Here is a 26,429-nt window from a genome sequence, read left to right as displayed (position 1 = left end):
TATATGAGCTAGGAATGTTTTTCCATTTGTTTGTGTCATCTCTTATTTCTTTCAGCAGTGTTTTGTGGTTCTTCTTATAGAGCGTTTTCACCTCCTTGGTTAGATGTATTCCTAGGTGTTTTGTGTGTGTCTATTGTAAATGGAATTGCCTGTTTGATTTGGCTCTCAACTTGACTATTACTGGTGTATAGAAATGCTACTGATTTTTGTACATTGATTTTGTATCCCAAAACTCTACTGAAGTCATTTATCAGTTCCACGAGTCTTTGGTAGAGACTTTAGTATTTTCTAGGTACAGAGTTGTATTGTCAACAAAGAGAGATAGTTTGACTTTTCTCTTCTTTTCCTGTTTGGGTGCCTTTTATTTCTTTCTCTTGCCTGATTGCTCTGGCTAGGATTTCCAGTACTATGTTGAATATTAGTGGTGAGAGTGGGCATCCTTGTGGTGTTCTAATTCTCAATATTTGTCCATTTTTGGTTGTGTTGTCTTTTCACTAATGGGTTGTACATGTTCTGTATATATTCTAGATACAAATCCCTTATCAGATGTATGATTTGCAAACGTATTCTCTCATTCTTTGACTTATCTTTTTACTTTCTTGATGGTGTCCTTTGAAGCAGGGGGTCTCCAACCCCCAGGTCATGGACTAGTATCTAGCCCCAGGCCATGGCTAGATACTAGTCCATGGCCTGTTAGGAATTGGGCTGCACAGCAGGAGGTAAGTGGTAGGCAAGCAAGCATTACCATCTGAGCTCCACCTCCTGTCAGATGAGTGCCAGCCTTAGATTCTCATAGGAGTGTGACCCCTGTTGTGCATTGCACATGTGTGGGATCTAGGTTGTGCACTCCTTATGAGAATCTAATGCCTGATGATCTGAGATGGAATAGTTGCATCCCAAAACCAGCCCCCACATCGCCCACCAGTGTATGGAAAAATTGTCTTCCATGAAACCACTTCCTGATGCCAAAAAGTGTTGGGGACTGCTGCTTCGAAGCAAAAATGTTTTTAATGAGGTCAATTTATCTAGCTTTCTTTTGTTATTTGTGCTTTTGGTGCCATATGTGAGAATCCTTTTCTAAATCCAAGGTTATGAAGATTTACTCCTACGTTTTCTTTTAAGTATTTTATAGTTTAGCCCTTTTATTTAAGTCTTTGATCCAGTTGAATTGTATATGGCATGAGGTAAGGATCCAATTTCATTTTGTTTTATACGGCTATCCAGTTATCCCAGAACCATTTCTTGAAAAGACTGTTCCTTCCCCATTGAATGGTCTTGATACTCTTGTTGAAAATCAGATGATCATAGATGTATGGGTTTATTTTTGAACTCTCAATTCTATTCTATTGATATATGTACCCAGCCTTACGTCAGTACCACATTGCATAAGCACCAATTGATTACTATTGCTTTGTAGTAAGTTTAGAAATTTGAAAGTATAAGTCCCCCTATTTTGTTCTTTTTCAAATCTGTTTTGGCTATTTTGAGTCCTTTGCAATCCCATATGAATTTGAGAATAATCTTGTCAATTTCTATGAAAGTCAGTTGGGATTCTTATAGGGATTTTACTGAATCTGTAGGTCAATTTGGAGAGTATTGCCATCTTAACCATGTTAAGCCCTCTGATTCATGAACATGGAACATTTTTTTCATTTCTTTAGATTCTCTTTAATTTCTCCAATAATGTTTTATAGTTTTCAGCTAATAGGTTTTACACTACTGTTGTTAAACTTATTCCAAGTATTTTATTATTTTTGGTGCTACGGCAAATAGAATTGTTTCCTTAATTTCATTTTCAGCTTATTTATTTCAGGTGTACAAAACTACAACTGATATTTTTATTTTGATCTTGTATCCTGCAAGCTTACTGATCTCTCTTTAATAGTTTTTAGTGGACCCCTTAAGATTTTTCTATACATAACGTCGTGTCATCTGCAAGTAGAGATAGCTTTATTTCTTCCCTTTCAATCTCGGAACATTTTATTTCTTTTTCTTGCCTCATTGCCCTGACTAGAACCACCAGTACAATGTCAAATAGAAGCAATCAGAAAGTCTTGTTTCTGATCTTAAGAGAAAATAATCCAGTCTTTCACCATTAAGTGCAATGTTAGCTGTGGGCTTTTTATAGATGTTCTTTATCAAATTGAGGAAGTTCTCTTCTATTCCTAGGTTAATGAGTTGGTGGTGGTGTATACATTCTTGGAAAGTGTTGAAGTATGACAAATGCTTTTATTGCATCTATTGAGATCATGTAAATTTTCCTTTTAATTCTATTGATACAATATATTATACTAATTAATTTTCAGATGCCAAACTAACTTTGCATTCCTGGAATAAATCCTACTTAGCCATGGTGTATAATTCCTTTTATATGTTGCTAGAATTTGTTTGCTAATATTTTGTTGAGGATTCTTATGTTCATATTTATAAGATATTGATCTTTAGTTTTATTTCCTTATGATATCTTTGTCCTGGTTTGATATCTAGAGTAATGTTCCCTCCTATTCTATGTAGAAATAGGCTATAAACATTCATAGGAATCTTAAATAACAAAGTTGAGATAATGGCTACCTCGGAGGAAGAAGACAGAGGTACACATAGGGCTCTAGCTCTTTCTATAAAGTGTTAACTAATTTAAGAAAAATCCTGAAGCAAATATGGCAAAATCTTAAAATATTAATAAATCTGGGTCATGCATATTATTCTTAATAATGTTCATAATATTTTCTAAAAATATAGTCTTAACAATGTATGTGTACAAGAATGTTCAACATTTTAATAATAAACGTTAGAGTGGTGAATAATACAAAGGGAAAAATATTTGCAATGTTAGGCTGAGAATTGGCTCCCAAAAGTTATTTAGGTCTTAATCTCAGGAACCTGTGCATGTCACCTTACAGAGAAACAGGATCTTTGAAGATGTAATTAAATTAAGGATCTTGATATGGGGAGATTATCCTGGATTATCCAGTGGGCCCTAAATGCAGTCATATGTATTTTTATAAGAGAGTGGCGGAGGAAGGTTTGACACACAGAAAAAAGGATATGAAGTGAGAGGAAAGGGAGATTTGAAGATAGCGCCCTTAAAGATCGGAATAATAAATAGACATAAGCCAAGGAATTCTGGTATCCACAGACAGAAGCTGGAAAAGGCAAAGAAAGGATTCTCTTCCAGAATTTCCAGAGGAACCACAACCCTGCCAGCACCTTGGTTTCATCCCAGTCATATTGATTTATTTTTTAAATTTTATTTTGAGATGACAAATAATTGTATATATATTTATGAGTTACAATGTGATGTTTTGATATATGTTTACATTGTGGAATGATCAAATCAAGCTAATTACCATTCTTATCCTTTTTGTGGTAAAAAACATGCAGAATCTACTCTTTTGGCAATTTTTAAATATACAATACATTACTATTTATTATAGTCACCATTCTGTGCAATGAATCACTAAGTGTATTCCTCGTGTCTAGCTGAGATTCTGTACCTTTAAATCAATATCTTCCCTTTCCCTATTCACTCTCCTCCCCTAGCCTCTGGTAACTACCATTTTACTCTCTAATTCTATGGGTTCAACTTTTTAGATTTCACATATGAATGTGATCAGGCTGTATTTATCTTTCTGTGTCTGACTTGTTTCACCTGCCTAATGTTATCCAGGTTCATCATGGTGTCACCAGTGATACCAATTTCTGATTTCTTGCCTCCAGAACTGTAAGAGATAAATTTCTGGTGTTTTAAGCCACCAAATTGTTGGTAATGTTACAACAGCCACCAGAAACTAACACAATTGCTGAAACTTTTACCAGAGAAAATGTTTTTCCTGAAACAGAGTTGTTGTTCTAACAAGACAATTTCTTTCCTCTTGATCTGTTCATAGATGCAAATCTACTTCTTGCCATGTAATTCATTATTAAGGCTTCAGCAAAGTCACAGAAGCTGTCATTGAATAAAATGGGTTCCATTCCCGTTTGTGTGGCTGCATAATAATTACCTCATAATGCAGTGGTTTAAAATAACGGCTATATTTAGTTTTCTCATAATCTGTAATTTCAGCAGGCTTGGTAGGTTAGCTCATCTCTGTTCCACTCAGGATTGGCTGAGGTTCAAAGGCAGGGACTTGGAAGCATTTGAAGGTTTACTCACTTAGAGTTGGAGGTTGACTCTATCAGCTGAGATTTTGGCTGGGGTTGTCAACTAGAAAACCTGCACGTATCTCTCCATGCGGCCTGGGCTTGTAGATAGAGAAACACAAACTGCTTTTCCTTCTATACTCACACCATTCTCAATTCATGCTTCACTTCTGACATAAAATGTATAGAAAAAAATCAACTGTTTGTCTCTATACTCACATTCAGCACTACTGTAGTCAGATATGGGTTGTTTTTTTTTCCCATACTGAACAATTCTCCTATACCAGCTGGATGACCTATGATTCAATTCAACTCTGACACTAACTGGAATTAGTATCTGCACAGGTTAAGGTTGTAGCCCCATCAGACTGCCCCCCACTTCAGATGCAATCGCAAGTGGTAGGTCCTCAGTTTCCCCACAACGTCTATCTAGCTTGACTACAAATTAGAGGTTCTCATAATCCCCTCCTGAGTTAAACAATTTGCTAAAGCAGCTCACAGAGCCCAGGAAAATGGTTTACTTACTATTACCAATTTATTACAAAGGCTTATACAAAGTTCATTTTAAAGGATACAAATGAACAGCCAAATGGAGAGATACACAGGGCAAGGTCTAGAAGGGCCCTGAGCATGGAGGTTTCTGTCCGCATGGAATAGGGGTGTGCCTCCCTCACCCAGCACACAGATGTATGTATTACCCAGAAGCTCTCTGATCCCTCAGGGTGGAGTAGGGATAGATGTAAAGAAACAGCTAATTTATCCTATAAAACCATTACCAATATTTTCATATTCTCGCACTAATTTGTGCATTCTATTGCTCTTTGTATCTTATAATAAGTTTCGCAGAACTATTTAGCACAGAAATCAGCTGATGGTTAGCTAAATCCTATTTCTCTTCAAGTCAGTCATTTTTCATAAGTATTACATCCTGGAGAGACTTTAACTCAATCTCCCAATACGTTGAATCACCAATATCAGTAGTATCGTAAGATTTATTTATACTAGGTAATTGAATCTTACTTACAACACCAGTATGACACCACATCACAGTATGATCATGGGACAACTCAGTTTCATAAAAGGATAAATCAGTAAGAATTACAGAGGAATTTGTCTTGTCTTCCCAGTGGAATCCACTCTTGGCCATTTGTCAGATATTATTAAGGAAGGGCATTATTACAATTGGCCATGTTAGTTATTTCTGGGTTTCTAGTTAATTGAGGACAAAAGGAATCACCCCACCTCATCTCACAGGCTTGTACTGAGGCTGGTTTCTATGGTGTGTTATTATATAGCAAGGCCCACCTCTTTCCTGCAGGGAGGACACAGGTGGTATTTAGATGGTTCCTATTTCTACCAACCGTACTGCAGGATATATTTCATTTTGACCTATGCTGTGGGGGAGAGCAGTCATAGTCTATCAGTGTAACACTACAAGTGCCCTCAGAGAACTTCCATAAGTTTGGAAGGCCCTCAGACTCCCATGGGTGGGTCTTTGGACCTCAGCAGCCAGAATAGCAGGTCACTGCCCCACGGCCACTTCAGCTTCCATCTGTATTAAAAGAGTCAAGAGGCCCTGTTGAGTCAGGTACAAACCCTGGGCTGGGTGTTAGCAGTGCCCAGCATTGTTTGTTGAGCCAGCCTGATCCACTTTGCTAAAGCCTCGTTATCTTTCCGCCCTGACTCCCATCCTTTGCCGTCCTCCTGGAAGAGAATTTCCTCTGTTCTGTCTCTTCTAGTTAATAAATCTTTTTCCTCCGAATACTGCTCCACATTAACAGTAAACTCAGCTTGTCCCAGGATACCTAGACCTGCACCTATCTCTCCTGAGGCCCTTTTCTGTCTTATGAGCCGGTGTTGTTTAATCTACCATGCATATCATTGCTGTTGTGTACTAATGGCCTGAATGCAGTTAGAATAAATGTTTTGCAAAAAATATTGGGTCCCCACACTAGAGTTAGATGATTGGTGTTTACAGGTAGATGTAATTTAATTTGAGAGTGCCATAAGGCCTCTCACAGCCTTCCTTGTTTCGGGTGGGGTCATTCCCCAGGGGAACTTGGATCTACCATGTGACGCCAACTCCTTTAATCCCACCAGAGGCCCATTGTTTTTCCCTATTCTGTTAATAGCTTTCTGTCCATAAAAACAAGAGTGATATATACTTATGCATAGCCTAAATGCATGCTATGTTGGGCATGCTACCTTCATATTTTTTCTATTATAACCAGGGACTTTTCTAAGCATTTGACCATCAGGTTTATAGTTACCACAGTGATCAGTCTGTTGGGAGCCATACACCATATAGATTGAAGTCTCAGTAGAAAGCAGTCCTCAGAACTCCCTCCCCAAAGGATATCCTTTGTAGTTGATGTAGCCTGAAAAATAGAAGTCAAAAGATACCACTGGTACATTGCTAGAGTCCCATTGAGTCATTAACAGTCTAATTCATCATCGTACCATATGATCAGAATGGCTCCCAGAACAATGTCTCTCAGGTTTGCAGGCTGTCGTTCAACCTTGTCGGGTTCCAAAAGCAGGGGTGGTCTCAGCAAACATACAGCTTCACCCTTCCAAACATCTGTTCGTAATTGTGCTAAGAAATAATATCCTGATCTGAGTCTCTCCTGAGGTATTAAGACAATGTTGGATTTCCCTCATTGCATACCTCATATATGCACTGTATTCCTTTACCCCCAGCTATTATTACTCCTTCTCTCCATTTGTCATTTATTTTGACCCAGAGTTTTCTATCTTTGGGAGGGCCATTGCTGACAGTGATGCTAGTCTAACAAGTGCCTCCCTTTTGGTCCATTTCCATTCACATAGGGTCAGGTTACCTGGGTACAGAACTGTCCTATCAGGGATGTCAGGGCTAACCCAATCCCTAGGCAACACAGCAATACTCACAGATGTGAATTCACACTATCAGGACCTTAGGAATTCTGGCCTAAATGTTTAAAAGTTAGTTACACTATCTTGCCTAGAAATCATCCTTGCTTGCTTACAGCGCCCACAGTCACATCCCTGGTCCAGGACCCCTAGCATCAGGCAGTGCTCCAGTGCTTCTTACTGGGACAAAAAAAAAGTGAGATTATCTGGGACAAATCATATAACCACACTGGCAGCAGGAGGGAGATTCCCACTCCCGCTTTGCCAGATCCCCCAGAAAAGTGATAAATCTATCCAGGGGGAGCCTTCCTTTATCCTCCCACATGTTGAGTGTGAGCACACACTCATGAAGGCAAGTCCCTCATGCCTTTGTCTTCTGTTTTAGGCAGCGAATATTTCAATTGCCTCTTTCAATTATCTATTAAACCATTACCCTGAGGATGATATGCAACATAGTATGTCCATTTGATGTAGTATTTCTTTGCTTACTGTTGGACACTATGGGTTGTAAAGTACATCATTGAGCTGAAGAAATGTAGTTTGATGAGCCAAATTGCAACAGTATTGTCTGTTCCAATCTTTTAATAGTATTTTCAGCATTTGCATTTACTACCAGTCCAGAGTAAGTGTCTATTCCTGCTGGGACCAATTTGTAGCTCCCAGGGGCTGTTGGCATTGATCTAATGTAATCCACTTACCAGCTATGTGTGGGGCCTTCCCTGTGTAGAATCTTCTCTGTAGCCGTCTGCAGTCTCTGTCTCTCTTGTTGACAGACAAAACAGCTCTTGGTGACATTCTGTGCCTCAGAGAGTAAAGAGGAATATGTCTACATTCAGTCCATTTCTGCATGGCTGTAACCCCCACACCATGTTCACTTATTTCATGGACCCAGATGACCACCTCAAGGGAGAGCATCAGCAAGTCTATATGGTGGTTTAAGTTACCTCCTGAACCTGTAAGGGGTTCTCCAATGCTCCCCTTAATTTCCCATAGTAATTTCCATAAGGCCACACCACATAAGACCATCCCTTCAATAGCCCAGTTTTCCATTGTCCATCTATCTGACCACACAGCCAGACCATTGGCTATTGCCCATGAGTTTATAAAAATCCAAACATAAGGGCTTTTACCATTGTTAAACTCTTCCATCATTGCTAAAAAAAAACAGCATGTAATTCAACCCATTAAGTCAATTTGTTCTTAACTTCTTCAACTAGTCTTTCTATCTTCTGGTCTTAATGCAACAGATCTCAAGACGGCATAATGTCCATGCATCTTGGAACTTCCATCCATAAACCAAGCAGTTCTTTGTCAGCCCATTAAGAGCTGTTCATAGGGCACTGTCCACATGGCAATAGATTCTGGCAGTTCTTCCAGTGGTTCTCAAGCCAGTTGTAGGGGACCTCAGTCTAGCTACTTATGGATACAGTAGGTGCCTCCTTGCATTCCACCAGTAGCATGCTTCTGTATAAACCATTTCCACTTTATCATGGAGCTCTTTTGAGCACTGCCTTCCTTATTAGAGTGTTCCTCTGACATCACCCAAGACATTATTAGCATCTCAGGTTTCATGATTATTTTATGCCCTTCAGTCATTGAGGTCATCTCAATTAAAACCCAGTAGCAAGCTAGTAATTGCCTCTCAAATGATGTGTATATGGGGCGGCAGCATCTGGAAACCCAGGCGCTCGGGCTTTTACCATAAGCTGCAGTTTGCATGAGCACTGGTAGCAGACACTTTCAAAATCATCTGAATGGAGATCATAATAGCTCAGAGGCATTGAGAGAGCTATTGATTTTTGTAATTCAGACATAGTCTGCATGTCCATGTCCCCACTTATCATGGTTTTCTTTCAGGTAGTCTTATGTATAGAAGCTGGCAATATTTTCAGATGTGGAATGTGCATTCTCTAAACTCCAAATACAACAACCAAATGCATAACAACCAAATTCATGTTTGGTCTTAGGGGTGATTAACAACAACAGTTTCTTTTTAGTCATTTGTGGAACTGGGTGGCTCCTACCTATGTTATTCCTAAGAATGTTACCATGTGGGTAAGTTCTTGGATCTTTGCCGGAGTTACTAACTAGCCTTGGTTGGTCATGTGAGTTCATCATTGCATTCAACTCAATCTTAACCTGGCTCTTTAGTTTCCAATATTATCATCTCATCATCAATATGGTGCATTATTACACTTGAGACCTGCATCAAGCCCAAATCCCTACTGACCAAATGATGACAGTAAACCAGTGAGTTCAGATGACCCCATGGTAGCACAGTATATGTAGACTGGGATCCTTCCTACATAAGAGCAAACAGTGTTTGGCACTTTCTGAGATTAAACTAGAAAAGAATGTTTGCAAGATCTATCACTGAGTAGCAGTCTTTCTGTATGATTGAAATCATTTCTAGAATTACTGACGCTATAGGTGGTACAAATATATGTATTTAAGCCTCAGTAGTCTACTGTTTGTTCTCCATGAGCCATCCTCCTTTTATAAGGGCCACACAGGGCTGTTGTTCAAAAAATTCTTTTGTATCAGCACTCCTGCATCTAGCATGTCATTAATTAAAGTGTGAATCTCCTTTTGCAACCCCCCACCTCCCTCTGCCACTCTCAGGTACTCTATATTGTTTTAAATTAACCACCTGTGTGGATTCAGGCAGTTCTAATAGTTCTCATTTAGCACATTCAAAGAAAATTGACCTCAGGGAAGACTTACATAACTTCTAATAACAATATTAGGTAGAGGAAGCAATCCGCAGTCAGACATAATATCCATCCCAATAATACATTCAGGTAAAGGTGACACAACCAACTCACATAGTTTTTTCAAGAATTCTAATTGTCCTCCAAACTTCCATGTTAATCCCACCAACCACTGAAGCTCCATATACTCCCCCAATCTAACTTTAGCTACTGTTAAGTTTTCACCAACAGATTTTGGAATTACAATGCATTGACCTCCTACATCAAGGAGTCCCAGAAAAGTCTCTTCTCCTTCCACTGACCATTTCATCCACACATATGCACATGTCCTTGGGACCCCAGTCAGCTGGCGGTCTGGCCAGGAGACCCTGGCCCCTCATCAATCTTGACTAACCTGCTTAACCATCACCCCAAGCAGTTCTGAGTAATCTCTGACTTTTTAAGTTTCTCCAAACTGGGGTAAATGGAGCAAACATGTTTGGGGCCTTTCAGTGTCGGGAGACAAACAGAAAGACAAACCTCCAATAGTGCTGCATCAATACTTCTGTTTCAACACCATCAATATCTACAACATTCATCCGGTTTCTCAATAACCATTTAAAGACTTCTGCCATGCTAGGACAAGTCCATGCCTCTCTTCTTTGTCTCATTTCTTTTTAATTACTATAATGTCCTTGATCAGTAAGACCCATAAGGGGAAGCTGAGACAGCAAATCTGGTAAGGTTTCTCAAGCTATTGTTCCATTTTGCAGAAGTACACGTGGGGTGCCCATGGAAAACGAACTCCTTTAATCACAGCATTTTCCATAACCTCGTAATGGGCATGTAATTGGCAAAAGGGTCTGGCTGCTTGTAGCTTGTAAAAAGAAGCCAATATAGCAAGAGTAAAGTGTGACAAAAAGAGAGTGACATTTTATTATCCATGCTAGCAAGGGGACGAGGGGTGTAATATTTTCCAAAAATTTCCACTCTCCAATTTGTGGAGAGAACACAGGGGTGGGTTTTAAATAGAAGGTTTAGAATGCAGAAGAGGCAGGCGGCCTAGGAGGTGTCAGGTGGCATGACCAATCCGATGGCTTGTCTTAAGTTATTGTTCCAACAGGTTGAAGGGCTGGCGCCATTGTGGCTGGAGGTATCTGGTCCATACCAGGATCCGGCCCCTGAAGCTTCTAAGGAAATATATGACCAGATAAGTGAGTATGGTGTGTGCTTAGCAAGCATATAGGTAAATAAATGTGCTTAAGACATGGGAGCATAGAAGGGGAAAAGAAAAGGAGTGGATGTTCACAGAACATTCCAAGGCTGTATTTCAAGATGACACGTAACACATATACAATTTGTCTCAAAGTCATATCTTGAGATTGGAGAGAAAGGAGGACAGAAAACCCAATTTTAAAATGCAGTTTGAAGCCAGGCTGCTCAGTTACAGGCATATTCAGCAGACGAATGGCCACTCCTCATAAAATTTGCATACGAAGCCTATCAGCTGCATCATCTGAGATGTTCCACTTGGCATTTATGGGGGAGTTAGCAATCCCACTTTTAGGATAAACACACTTTATAGCCATACCGTATAGGAATAATCCCCTGTATAGAGGGATTGTTCAATAGTGAGTTGTGGATCCTGAATCAACTCAAGCATGTGCTTCCACTCTGTAGCATTCAAAACCAAAGACACAGCCCCCAAATTAGCTACTCTCACAATCCGTGTTAGTAAAGGTTCTTCAGAGAGCTGACGATATCAATCCACAAGATGAGATAATTTATTCATGCAATACCCCCAGTTTTCAGTAGTCTCTTGGCTTGTCCCTCTCCCCAAGCTGACTGCCTTCTTGGTGACCAGATACTATCTATTGTCCCTGGTTAACTTTTCCCTTTGCAAGCATCTCTGAGGCTAACAGCCAAAGCTCATCCAAACCAAAACTAAGGTTGGTGCAGGATTCAAAGTCCAACTCCACATTTTCTTTCATTGTTTGCTATTATAAATAACAACAACCAAAGGATTGTATGTTTAGTATATTTCTTATTGTTTGGCGTTTCCTCACGTATCCAATAAGCCAACTCCTCAGAAGTTGGGTCTAGCACCATTTCTAAATGCCATTGGTAAGCCTGATCAATCAACTCAGGCTCTAGCTCCTCTCCCCTCTTCAGAGGATGAGATGTGGAGCTAAAAGTTCCAAGCTTCTAAGCATGCCTTGGTTTTTCTGGTGACCAGTACCCACCGAGGAGCCCACCAAGCGTCAGCTCACTAGAACAAAAGAGGCTCCTATCACCTAGGAAATTCCAAGGGATTTAGGAGTTTTGTGTCAGATGCGCCTATCACTATGGAAATTACTAAAATCTTAGAAACCCTGGGTACAGAACTGGGGTCTAAGACCAAATATTAGAACAAAAGATTCTCCTAGCACCTCTTTTTACAAGAGTTTTGAAACTTATGTGTTAAAAACTGTGGGTGGAGGCCAGGTGTGGTGGCTCACGCCTGTAATCCCAACACTTTGGGAGGCCGAGGTGGGTGGATCATCTGAGGTCAGGTGATCGAGACCAGCCTGGCCAACATGGCAAAACCACATCTCTACTAAAAACACAAAAATTAGCTGGACATGGTGGTGGCTCCTGTAAACCCAGCTACTCAGGAGGCTGAGGCAGGAGTATCACTTGAACCCAAGAAGCAGACATTGCAGTGAGCCGAGATCACGCCACTGCACTCCAGCCCTGAGGCAGGTGACCTCCATTTCAAAAATGAAAAAAACTTTAATGGGTGGAGACTTATATATATATATATATATATATATTGTTTGTTTGTTTGTTTGTTTGTTTCTGAGACAGAATCTTGCTGTGTCACCCAGGCTGGAGTGTAGTGGCACAATCTTGGCTCACTATAACCTCTGCCTCTCCTGAGTAGCTGGGACTACAGGTGCGTGCACCATGCCTGGCTAATTGTTGTATTTTTAGTAGAGACGGGGTTTTGTCATGTTAGCCAGGCTGGCCTCAAACTCCTGACTCCAAGTAATCTGTTCACCTTGGCCTCCCAAAGTGTTGAAATTACAGATGTGAGCCACCGCACACGACAACATATATATTCAAAGTCCAACTCCACATTTCCTTTCAGTTTTTGCTATTATAAATAACAACAACCAAAGGATTGTATGTTTAGTATGTTTCTTATTGTTTTGCATTTCCTTATGTATCCAATAAGCCAACTCCTCAGAAGTTGGGTCTAGCACCATTTCTAAATGCCACTGGTAAGCCTGATCGATTAACTCAGGCTCAGAAATGTATCTATATTCCTTATTTCACAGCTTCCTTATCACATGGTGGCTTGTTTCCAGGGAACCACATCCCAAGAAAGAGCCAGAGAAGTATCTTACGGTCTTTTATGTCCCGGCATCACTTTCAGAACCACATCTTGGCCTCAAGGCAGTAAGAAAGCCCTACCCAGATAAAACCTACCTTTTCATGGGGAGTGACAAGGTTCTGGAAGAGCAGATGGGGCTGGAAATACTTCTGTGGTCATTTTTATAATTTATAATCTGCCCCTGTTTCTTCTAAAATATTTTATAAGCATTTAATTGAAAACCACCAGCCTCGTTCACCCCAGAGCCAAGCCAGGCAGGGAATCTCTGTGGAGGCTACACACTGGGAGAAAACAGTTTTTGAGACACATGCATTTGTATCCTGAGAACTTCCCTCTGCAGGTCTCAGCATCCACCTCTTACAGCATTTAGCTAGTCTAAAACTCAGCATGCATACTAACGCTTAAGAGCAAGGCTGAATAACTGCAACTGCTGTTCAGGAAGTTGAGAGCTAACTGAGCAACTGCCATATAGAACTGCTCACTGCTGTGCAAGGTAACAGCAACTCATACACAATTAAGAGATTTATAAGTGTTTTGGGTGTCAGTAAGGAATCAGGATTCCCTATCATTGACCATTGACTTCTTCTGCCCAGATTCCCTTCTGTAGGTTTAATGCTGATTAGCTTTTTTTTTTTTTTTTTTTTTTTTTTTAAGAGACAGGGTCTTGCCCTGCTCTGTTACTCAGGCTGCAGTGCAATGGCACATTCACAGCCCACAGAAGCCTCACCCTCCTGGGATCAAGTGATCCTCTCAACTTAGCCTCCTGACTGAGATGACAGGCACATACCACCACGCCCTGCTAATTTTTTTTAAATTTATTTATTGTAAAGATGGGGTCTTGCCATGTTGCCTTGGCTAGTCTTAAACATCTAGCCTCAAGTGATCCTCCCACATTGGCCTCCCAAAGTGCTGGGATTACAGACCAAGCAACAATACCTGACCCTGACAAGTTTTTCTGTTGGTTAAACTAATATTTCCAAGGTCTTTATGCAGAGATTGTTTTGAGGGACAAAACATTGAGATTTTTCTTTTAGCTGATTGGCTTGAACTGGCACTGTCTCCTGCAATGAGGATTGGATTTCTGTATTCTGTATTCATAGAACTGATCTTTGGGTTACAGTTAAGGTGTCTGAATTGGCCCCAATAAACAATACCCTTCTTCCCAAATAAGCTTCTGAACAATTTGAAAAATAAACATAAAAGATTAAAGGTAGAAACTAAAAGATCAATATTTACAAAGATACAGCTGGGTAGGAAGGCACGTTCAATGAATCCCAGCATTAGGCCCACTTCTAAGCCAGTCACAGGCAGCAGTGGACAAGACAGCAGGCCCATCCTCATGGATGAAAGGAGCAGAGGGAACATTTCCCCTCCAAGGGCAGCCTCCCTTCTCAGAGGAAGATGAGCAGGAAGGAGTGGAGTGCACACAATTAATGTAATCACTAATTACAATTAATCTAACTAGCAAATTCGATGTTATTTCATACGTATCACCAGGACAAATGACATAAGGGGCAGAGTTACCCTAATTGAACTTTTTATACCAGAAAAAAAGCAAAAAAAAAAAAAAACACACACACACACAAAGCTTCAGAATGGGGGAAAGAACCATGCCCCTCTACCTGTTATGAGAGAAATCCCACGCTATAAATCTACCTGTAATAAAACACACACACACACACACACACACGCACACAAAGCTTCAATTTTCCCAGCCTATTTGCAAATATCATTCAATATATCTAAAAAGATAATGAGACCAAACATTAAAGTCGCAAGCAAGCATAAATATGTTCTCTGTCTTGTTAGTTGTCACTTGTTTTGACCCAAAACTGGGATGGCTATTCTTGCTGCTGCCTTGAACCTCCTCTCCACACACTTCACACTTTTACTCTAGGGCTTTTCCATTTTTTCTCATGAGTTTTAAATGCTCAGTAATAAAAACCAAAAAGGCTTTCTTCTTACTGCAAAACTGTGAAAGCTATGGGTTTTCACAATCTTTCACAGCCTGACGAAGCATTGAAAGATCACCATACAGTTTCCAAAACACTCCCAAGAAAATTTTCTATGTTCTATCTGCAATTGAATTGTGACAAATAAACCCCTTCCTAAACTTTGCAAGCCCAGACCTAATGGAGTGAAACACATGGAAAATGGGTAGGAAAAACAACCAATTTCACTGCCCTCCAAACCAATCCTTTTTCCCCTAAGCAATTGAAATAAACATTTGGAAACTTTCTGGTATAATAAATGCTTTCCAAAGATTACTTGGAAAGCTGGGATATGGACAGATACAGTGCAGTTTGTCATGCAAAGTACTGTTTGGCAAACTCTCGCTGCTGGGTAACAATGCAGCCAGAAGTTGTTACACAGTTGAATAGTCAGTGATTCATTCACCAAAAGATAGACCAAAATTTACCCAGCCATGTAAGATTCTAACTGTAACTCTTGAAAGATCATAGCTTTTAAAGAAGATGAAGGGAAACATATAAGGAAATAAGCTGTTTCCATGGTCCTAGATGAGCTTGAGTGATCCCATTATTTGCAAGGAGACCACGTTGTTGTTGCTGTTTATGTATTTGTGATGTCAAAGAATACTAGAGGTGGCAGGAGTTAAATCATAAAAATCTATTTTACTCAGGAATTATTGCAACAGGGGAAACGAGACCTAAACTGGGCTCAATTCAGAATACAACAAGGAAAAGTGGGGATTTATAGTCAAGGAGCAGGGCAGAGGTCAGTGGATGCAAAATTACTAAGAGGAAACATCAGACAGGATTCCGACTACACCAACTTGGCAAGATTCTTGCTGACAGCAGGCTAAGGTGATCAGATATTACCTGCGGGATGACGAGAGATGAGGAATTTAACTGAAGAATGAGAGTGACTAAGTATCAAGAGTTGGAATTCTGGCTAAACTGACTTTAAGCAGGATTCTTGCTACAACTGGAATCCACAAGAACAGACACCAAAGCCCAAGGTTGAGACCACAAAGGCTGAATGGAGCCTGATTAGAGTCAGGACAAGGAAAGAGCCTTGGTCAGTGTCATGACAGTAAGTAGTATTTCATAGGGAACATGATTTAGCAAAAGGTTGAAGGTGGCAAGACCCCTAGCTGTCTTGTCCATTTTGTGTTCCCAAAACTAGGTACCAAGTGTGATACAAAATAGATGTTCAATAAATATCTTTCCCCATCTATTTCTTTATTTTAAAATATTTAATTGATAAAGATTGAATATGTTCAAGGTGTATAAAACAATGATTTGATGTACATATACATTGTGAATGGTTATCATAATCAAATTAATTAGTACATCTGTCACCACCCATATGGTACATTAGACCCCCAGAATTTGCTCTTCTTATAACTGAAAGCCTGAACCCTTTGACCAACAGCTCTCCAATTCCCTCTAAACCACCCTACTACCAAGTGCCTGCCAACCACCACTGTAATTCTCTCCGTCTACAAATTCACCTTCTTTAGATTCTGCCATATAAGACAGACCACATGCTATTTGTCTCTCTGTGTCTGGATTATTTCACTTAGCATAATTGCTGAAGATCTACATCACCTGTCCCTTGCCACTTCCTTTCCCCCCCCGTCCTCCCTTGCACACTCTGCTTTAGTGGCATTTTTACCAGCCTGCTGCTACTCAAGCATGCCAAGCACATCCCAACTCAGGGTCTTCACACTTATTCTGCATGCAGATACCCACGCGGCTCATTCCCTCAATCTATTCTGGTCCAGAAGACCACCAGGAGGTCTGAATAGTAGAAAGGAGAGCTTTATTGGCATTATCGGGTTGCAAACCAGGAAGAGTCTCTGGTGTGGGTTGAAGGTGCTCTTGCTTCAAGAAGGGGAAGGGCAGGTTGGGTTTTATGCCACACAGGGTCCATATTACTCAATAGAGTCATACATATTCAGCAGGTTTTGGAGAAAAGCTATGCATATTTACAAGTGGAGCTGAGCACATGTTCAATGGATAAACATATATGTAATATACGTCCCATGTTCACTTTGGGCAGGGTTTTAGTATTAAAATCAGACGGAATTTGGCTGCTTATGTCAAAATGTTGTAGGACATTTTCCTTAGTTCAGCTAAGAACCAGGTTCTTGTCACACGACCATCAGAGATTAGGCTCACAGACACTTTGAAGGGTGAGAAAAAATGAAATTTATTGGTCAAAAAGGGGGAAAAAAGGGGGAAACAGGCACCCTCCTCAAAGTCAGAGTCCTGCTAGTGTGCTTCCTGTCCTGCAGGCTGAATCCCAGGTTCCACCCAGGAACAGAGGGTCCAGGCTCCTCCTCACTAGAAATGAGGCAAACTTCCCAAGACTCCAGTGCACATTCCTCCCAGTGCACAGGTCGGTTGGAAGGTCTGCCAGGGAGCCCTTCCCACCTGGGTGTCTCAAAAAGGTGAACTACAGGACACGGAATCAGTTTGTGTACAGCCTCTATATCTGGCTGAAGCTGGCTTAAGGTTTACATTTGCTTATCAGGAAAGAATGTTTGTAAGGCCGGTCCTCAGTCCAACCAGAGTTGTAGTGGTCTGGGTTGTAAAACAGGAGGAGCCTGATAGCTCCTATTTTTCAGGAATTTAGCAAGATTGTGTTTTTTGCTTATAGCCTTAGGAATTTGAAAATTTGTCATATTAGCTGATTTCTGAAACTCGAACTTTATCAATTAAGATGGACCCTAAGGTTAAGAAAACAAAAGTTACCTTAACCTTAGGGTACATCTTAGTTGATAAAGAAGCATCTATTAAATAATATTTTGGTCTCTCAGATCACACCATTCAGATCTCTACTTCTCAGAGTCAGCCCTAAACAGCCCATCTAAAAGATCCAGGCCTTCTCACCCACCAAACTACTCTCTACCCCTTTGTCCTGCTCCATTCTTAGCAGCATTGATCATTCTCCACATTATTAATAGCTTTTCATTTTTCATCAGCATCCCACACTACAATGTGAGCTTCATAAGCACAGACTTTGATTTTCTCCCTGAAGAGTCCCTAGAAACAAAAACATTATTAGTTAAACAATTTAGTGGATAAACCTTGTGTATCACCATTCAGGGGCACTCTTTAAACTGCATGTAGTTGGATTATAGTCTTTCATTCAATGAAAGAATCTCTACTGATGGCATGTGTAATCGATTGACATTTATGGCATTTTGATAAATTCTGATTTATTTCTAACATCTTATTTGATTTTTTAACCATGTAATTCCTTTGCTTCTCTTTTTCTTTTTCCTTAACATTTTGCATGTATTAAACTTAAAAATATTCTTTGTTTTCCCCCATTTATTTGAATGCTTAAAGTCTCTGGTTTATTTTTTTCTTTCTAGATTTTATTTATTTAAAGTCTTTTTTAATATTACAAAGAGATACATGACTATTATATTAAATAACATAACACAATCCAGGTGTAGTGACACATGCCTATAATACTAGCATTTTGGGAAGCCAAGGTTGGTAGATCACTTGAGTTCAGGAGTTTGAGACCAGCCTGGACAACATGGCAAAACCCTGTCTCTGTAAAATAATAAGAAGAATAATGTAATACAATACAAAGACAGGGTGGCGAGCAGAATTCTGAGATGTCCCCAGACTCCCAACCCCTGCTTAATCACTCCCTGTGGGCATAGATAGGACCTGTAACCATTAAGGGTTAGTCACTCCTTTGATTAATTTGTGTTAAGAGACAAAGGTAGTGGATGGTTACTCTAGTGATTATTCAACATTATATAAGAGTCTGTCTTGGCAGACTGGAGAAAGATCATCTTGCCTGCTCAGAAAAGGAAGCTGCCAGGTTTTGAGAAATCCATAAAACTAGGACCTGAGAAAAGCCTCAAAGAGCTCAGAGTAAACTTCAGCCCATATCCAACAAGAAAATGGAAAATTCAATTCTATAACCACAAGCAATTAAATTCTGCCAATCTGGATGAACTTGGGAGAAAACCCTGAACTCTGGATAGGAATGCAGCAGACTGATACCCTGATTTTGGCCTTGTGAGGCCTTGAGCAGAGAGTCAAGACAGGCCATGCCCAGGCTTCTTAACTACAGAACTATGAGCTAACAAAGGGGTGTTGTTTTAAGCCACTAAGTCTGCAGTAGCCTATTACACAATGGTAATAACTGATACAGATGCCTATATAGGTTTTGGCCTGAGCAAATGGATGGATGGAGCAATGATTAGCCAAGAAAGGGAAGAGTGCAGGAGATGGCCTGGTGCACATTTTCTCATCTAATGGAGGAGATAAAAGGGAACTTTAGGAGAGATAACATAGAATCTTCATGGAACTGGAGGACACAGTGAGGAACAATCAAGTATATCATAGAATTCTACTTATAAAAGCTTTCAGAAAGACTCCTGTCTAAGTCTTTCTTCATTACTCACTCAAAAATTGATTCCCAACTAAAAATGGCTGTGTTTTCTCAAGCAAATAGAAATGTACTTAAGTGGAATGTAGAATTGATGCTGCTTTTTTTCTTAATCCTGAAGCAAACATACTTCTTCTTCTACAGAATGAGTTTCCTCTAATATGCTCTCAGTAAGGATCTTTTTGTATTTTAGAAAACCTAAGCTTGTTGTATGCTGCTAACGCTTGATGGCAACTAGCCTAACATTGGCCAAAGGATAAATGCTTCCTATCAGTGGTCTCAGAATTATCTACAGGTTCAAACGGTGGCTTTCTCATCCTGACGGACACAAATCTATACTCCTATAACCTTTCTGAAATGACAGATCACTGCACCTACCCAACATATATTGAAAATATCCTTCACTATCCACTTACAGCCATCAAAAGACAGCTGCTCATCTGGTATTGTGTAATACAGAATTTAATCTTGCCCAAAGAGAGGCATGACCTTTGTCCTTGGATCCTGGGAGACAATCTGTGAGCCCTTAGAATGTTCTGCCTGACAGGAGTGTCTTAGTTTAGCTAGGAGCCTTGGGCCATCCCAGATCATCTAGCAGTGTGATTTACGGTAGAAGCTTTGGGTTACACAGTATCGGCTCTGCCTCCAGAAGAGCTGGGGATTGAGTTAGCCAACCATTCTATGTGTCTGAAACCCAACTGAAAACTCTAGTCACCACAGCTCAGTGTTAAATAGTGCCATGTGACAACACACACATAGTTGGCAATGCTAAGTGAGTATTGTTACACATCATTCCAGGTGCAGTTAACACTGGGAGAGGACGACTGCATGCTCAACATTTTGAATTCTCCTATTCTCTGCCCCATGCACCTCTTCCTTTGGCTGATTTTAGTATATATTCTTTTGCTGCAATAAACTGTAACCATGAGGATAATGGCTGTTAGTGAGTTCTGTGAGTGAGTCTAGCAAATTATCAAGCCCGAAAGTAGCCTTGTAGACACTCATTCTTGCAGTTAGTGTCAGAAGTGAAGGTGGTCTTGGGAACCCCCAAACTTGCACTTGGTGTTAGAAGTGATTTCATGGACCATTTTCCTAACTCTGCAAGTACGAAAACATAAACCACAAATTAAAAGCAGAGAAAACCTTTTACAAGGAAGAGTAAATGAATATTTTATCTGGGAATACTCCCTTGGGAGGAGTCAAAAACTCTTGCTATTTTCATTGAGAACTAATCTTGTAAAGAAATCAGGCTTTGACTAAGCCCATAAAAACATTTGAATCAATGTTCGTATACAGCGAATTCTTATAACACTTTTTTTATTTCTAAAACCTGAAATGCATACAATTGCAAATAATAGATGCATTGATGAGGATGTAAACAACACCTTCTGAAGCTAGATATTTGACCGGAGTGTCTCATTTTCTAAAGCCCAGCCATCTGAGATACAAAGAGAGCGCTATATTTTGACTAGCTTTCTTCTTAACTTTAAGAAGCAAACAATCTGTGACACATCGTATAGTGCAAAAGAACTATTTGAGTGGATCTTTTTGTTCATGTCAATTTTCCTAGTATGGTCTCTATTCCTAGTCACTATATACCCAGAGAAGTGCATTTGTTCTGACTGTTTTCAAGATATAGAATAAAACATCACAAGAAAAGATGCTTTCTGGGGTTTCTAACTCTGAGGATGATTCTAAAGTCACTCAATAACCATCTTCAAAGATTCAAGCAGGGTTGCAATGTTATGGTCAGTAGAGAAAAATGGGGAGCATTGCTGAACTAAACCCACAGGCTTGGTAGGAGTGTGAACCTCTCGATATTGTCAATGCAGAGTAAGATCCAAAACACACACGACGAAAGTCTTTGATGTTCCTTTTTATGTTTCAAAACAATGAAAGGCCTAGAGCAAGAAACGGGGCCTTGCATAAGTCAGGAGAAAAGATATGAGAAATATGAAGAAACAATCTCAAAAGACAGAGGGGGGAGAGCAAAAATCAATGCTAACTTTGTAGTTATCTTCATTTCTGTCAGTTCTACTTCACTCTCCAACTCGCTATCTGACAGCCAAAGATAAAGGCGAAAATATTGTTTTAGCAATCCATAAATAGTGTGTGGGGGGAAATTGTACATTTAATTAAGAACCAATACTGTGATCACAAGTATTAGTGTTTTGAACTGTTCATGGTGCCAACTGAACTCCTGGTTGGAAGGAGAAGTTCATACATGGCAATATATTTGTGAAAGCAGAACAAATACTAGTAAAAATATATAGATCTTATTTAAACCATACTATTATTCTTACTAATGACAAACTAGATTGGACTTTATAAATTGTTTTCATTTATGAATATGAGTTTAAATTTCACTGTGATATCTAGGTTTTAATAAAATAAAAACAGGAAACTAGTTAATGAGATATAAATGAGTTCTCAAATTAAGTGATTCCAACCCAACTCCCTTCTTTCTTTGTTTTTTTGTTTTGTTTTGTGTTTTCAGAAAAGGTCTTGCTCTGTTGGCCAGGCTGAAGTGCAGTGGCAGGATCTCAGCTCACTGCAGCCTCAACCTCCCAGGCTCGAGCGATCCTTCTGCCTCATCCTCAGTCTCCCAAGTAGCTGAGACCACAGGCCTGTGTCACCACACCCAGCTAATTTTTTGTATTTTTAGTAGACAGTGGGTCTCACTACATTGTCCAGGCTGGTCTTGAACTCCTGAGCTCAAAAGATCCTCTCACCTCAGTCTTCCTAAGTGCTGAGATTACAGGAGTGAGCCACTGCACCCAGCCTCTTCTTCACTTTCCAATAGCATTTTCAGCTACAATATCCAGGTGATTATTTCACTCTTCAACCCTGCCAAGTGAAAATCTTAGTGTGGTCTCAGGGTCTCAGGAAAAAACCTTAAACCCACAGCAAGTTCACAGACTAATTCTTTAAAACTAAGAGCATGAGGAGTCAAAATACATGTTAAAAATACAGAATTCAGGTAGATACTGCCCAAGAGGAAAAAAAGATAAGCACTGATAGCCTTGAGAAACAAAGTGATCAGGAACAGATAAATCTGGGCTAAAAATGAATAAAGGGAATTTCTGTTTTAATGTTTTTTAGATGGAATCTTGCTTTGTTGCCCAGGCTGGAGGGCAGTGGCATGATCTTGGCTCACTGCAACTTCCACCTCCCAGGGTTCAAGCGATTATCCTGCCTCAGTCTCCTGAGTAACTGGGATCACAGGTGTGCACCACCACACCTGGCTAATTTTTGTGTTTTTAGTAGAGACGGGGTTTCACCATGTTGGTCAGGCTGGTCTCAAACTCCTGACCTCGTGATCCACCTGCCTCAGCCTCCCAAAGTGCTGGGATTACAGGCAGGAGCCACTGCACTCAGCCTGGTTTAAATTTTAATGCTTACCACATTTCGTACTAAAATACTGAGAAAGATATACTTACTGTAGAAGTGTAAACTAATATTTTCTGGAGGGCAACATTGCATATTCCATCATAAACTTAAAATAGACTGGTCATTGTTTCCAGATTTTCTGCTCCTAGGAATTTTTCTAAAGAAATAATTACAGTAACCTGGTACAGTGGTTCATGCCTGTGATTCTAACAGTTTGGGAGGCTAAGGTGGGAGGATTGCTTGATCCCAGGAGTTCAAGACAAGTCTAAGCAACATAGAGAAACCCCATTTCTACCAAAAAAAAAAAAAAATTATTTAGCCAGGCATAGTGGTGCACACCTATGGTCCCACCTACTCAGGAGGCTAAGATGAGAGGATCGCTTAAGCCCAGGAGGTCAAGGTTGCAGTGAGTGGTGACTGCACCACTTCACTCCAATTTGGATGACAGAAAGAGATTCTGTCTCAAAAAAAAAAAAAAAAAGAAAGAAATAATTAGACTGGTTTTCTAAAAAATGTAATATGGCCGGGCGCTGTGGCTCACGCCTGTAATCCTAGCACTTTGGAAGGCAGAGGCGGGTGGATCACGAGGTCAGGAGTTCGAGACCAGCCTGGCCAACATGGTGAAACCCTGTCTCTACCAAATACACAAAAAGTAGCCGAGTGTGGTAGCATGCATCTGTAATCCAGCTACTCAGGAAGCTGAGTATACCCTTGAGAGGAAGCTTCCAAAGCAAGAATCAGACAGGTACACTTTCGCTGATCAGAAATATTCTATCTTCTGCAGCCTCTGCTGCTGATACAGAGCAAACAGGGTCTGGAGTGGACTCCGGCAATACAACAGACCTGCAGCTGGGGTCCCTGACTGTTAGAAGGGAAAACTATCAAACAGGAAGGACACCTACACAAAAACCCATCAGTACATCACCATCATCAAAGACCAGAGCCGATAAAACCACAAAGATGGGGAAAAAGCAGGGCAGAAAAAGCTGGAAATTCAAAAATAAGAGCACATCTCCCGGCAAGGGCGCCAGCTCATGCATATATGGATCAAAGCTGGGCGGAAAATGACTTTGTGAGATGAGAGAAAAGGCTTCAGTCCATCAATTTCTTAGAGCTAAAGGAGGAATTACGTACCCAGCGCAAAGAAACTAAAGTCTTGAAAAAGTGGAAGAATTGGCGGCTAGGTAATTAATGCAGAAGGTCATAAGCGAGGAGAATGAAAGAGATGAAAACCATGACCGCACGAGAAATGCGGTGACCGTGCAGAAGCTTCGGTAACCACGACTTTCGATCAACTGGAAGAAGGTATCAGCGATTGAGGATCAAATGAATGAAATGAAGCGAAGAAACCAAAAGAAAAAAAGAAAAAGAAATGAACAAAGCCTGCAAAGTATGGGGATTATGTAAAAGACCAAATCTCACGTCTGATTAGGGTGCCTGAAAGTGAGGGGAAAATGGAACCAGGGTTAAACCTCTTCAGGATATCATCCAGGAGAACTTCCCCAACCCTAGTAGGGCAGGCCAACATTCAAATCCAAGAAATACAGAGAGCATACAAAGATACTCCTCGAGAAGAGCAACTCCAAGACACATAATTGCCAGATTCACAAAGTTGAAATGAAGGAAAAAATCTTAAGGGCAGCCAGAGAGAAAGGTCGGGTTACCCACAAAGGGAAGCCCATCAGCGGGCCTCACAACAGATTTCTCGGCAGAAACTCTCAAACCAGAAGAGAGTGGGGGCCAATATTCAACATTCTTAAGAAAAGAATTTTCAACCCAGGATTCATATCCAGCCAAGCTAAGTTTCATAAGTGGAAAGGAGAAATAAAATCCTTTACAGATAAGCAAATGCTTAAATTTTGTCACCACTAGGCTGCCTTACAAAGGAGACCCTGAAGGAAGCACTCAACATGGAAAGGAACGGTGCCAGCCATTGCAAAAACATGCCAAATGTAGAGACCATCGAGGCTAGGAAGAAACTGCATCAACTAGCGAGCAAAATAACCAGTTAATATCATAATGGCAGGATCAAGTTCACACATAACAATCTTAACCTTAAATGTAAATGGACTAAATGCTCCAATGAAAAGACACGAACTGGCAAACTGGATAAAAAGAGTCAAGACCCATCAGTCTGTGTATTCAGGGAGACCCATCTCTGCATGAGGAACATACACTTAGGCTCAAAATAAAGGGATGGAGGAAGATTTACCAACAGTGGAGAATTAAAAAAGCAGGGGTTGCAATCTAGTCTCTGATAAAACAGACTTTAAACCATCAAAGATCAAAAGAGACAAAGAGGCCATTACATAATGGTCAAGGGATCAATTCAACAGGAAGAGCTAACTATCCTAAATATATATGCACACCCAATACAGGAGCACCCAGATTCATCAAGCAAGTCCTTAGAGACTTACAAAAGAGACTTAGACTCCCATACAATAATAATGGGAGACTTCAACACTCCACTGTCAACATTAGACAGATCAACGAGACAGAGAAAGTTAACAAGAGTGTCCAGGAATTGAACTCATCTCTGCAGCAAGCAGACCTAATGAACATCTATAGAACTCTCACCCCAAAATCAACAGAATATACATTCTTCTCAGCACCACATGTACTTACTCCCAAAAATTGACTGATATAATTGGGAAGTAAAGAAGCACTCCTCAGCAAATGTGCAAGGCAAAGTATAACAAACTGTCTCTCAGACCACGAAAGTGCAATCAAGCTAGAACTCAGGACTAAGAAACTCAATCAAAACCGCTCAACTACATGGAAACTGAACAACCTGCTCCTGAAGACGGCTACTGGGTACATAATGAAATGAAGGCAGAAATAAAGATGTTCTTTGAAACCAATGAGAACAAAGATACAACATATACCAGAATCTCTGGGACACATTTAAAGCAGTGTGCAGAGAGGAAATTTATAGCACTAAATGCCCCACAAAGAGAAAGCAGGAAAAGATCAAAATTGACACTCTAACATCATGATTAAAGAACTAGAAGCAAAACAAACACATTCAAAGCTAGCAGAGAGGCAAAATGCTAAGATCAGAGCAGAACTGAAGGAGATGGGAGACACAAAACCCTCAAAAATCAATGAATCCAGGGTTGGTTTTGAAAAAGATCAACAAAATTGACAGACCACTAGCAAGACTAATAAAGAAAGAAAAGAGAGAAGAATCAAATCGGCCTTAATTAAAATGATAAGGGGATATCACCACAAACCCCAAATACAAACTACCATCAGAGGAATACTATAAACACCTCACATAAAATAAACTGGAAAACCTAGAAGAAATGGATAATTTCCTGGACACTTACTCTTCAGGAACTAAAACCAGGAAGAAGTTGAATCCCTGAATAATAGACCAATAGACAAAATTGAGGCAATAATTAATAACCTACCAACCAAAAAGTCAGGACCAGATGGATTCACAGCTGAATTCTACCAGAGGTATAAGGAGGAGTTGGTACCATTCCTTCTGAAACTATTCCAATCAATAGAAAAGAGGAATCCTCCTAACTCATTTTATGAGGCCAACATCATCC

At 40.2% G+C, this 26,429-nt stretch overlaps 1 long non-coding RNA gene across 1 annotated transcript in view; it reads right to left on the bottom strand.

The window, feature by feature from the left end:
* LOC103886723 overlaps nt 1-26,429 on the bottom strand; it is an 84,515-nt gene that overhangs the window by 7,780 nt on the left and 50,306 nt on the right. The window contains exons 2-3 of the long non-coding RNA XR_002523754.2: nt 7,731-7,828; nt 6,411-6,518 (exon numbers count right to left, since the gene is read on the bottom strand). This is a non-coding gene — a long non-coding RNA (uncharacterized LOC103886723). The remainder of the gene's footprint in view (nt 1-6,410; nt 6,519-7,730; nt 7,829-26,429) is intronic.

The sequence above is a fragment of the Papio anubis genome, chromosome 8, assembly GCF_008728515.1.
Source record: "Papio anubis isolate 15944 chromosome 8, Panubis1.0, whole genome shotgun sequence".
NCBI classification, from domain to species: Eukaryota; Metazoa; Chordata; class Mammalia; order Primates; family Cercopithecidae; genus Papio; species Papio anubis.
Note: the sequence above shows the minus strand (reverse complement) of the source record. Positions and strands in the feature narration are given on the sequence as shown.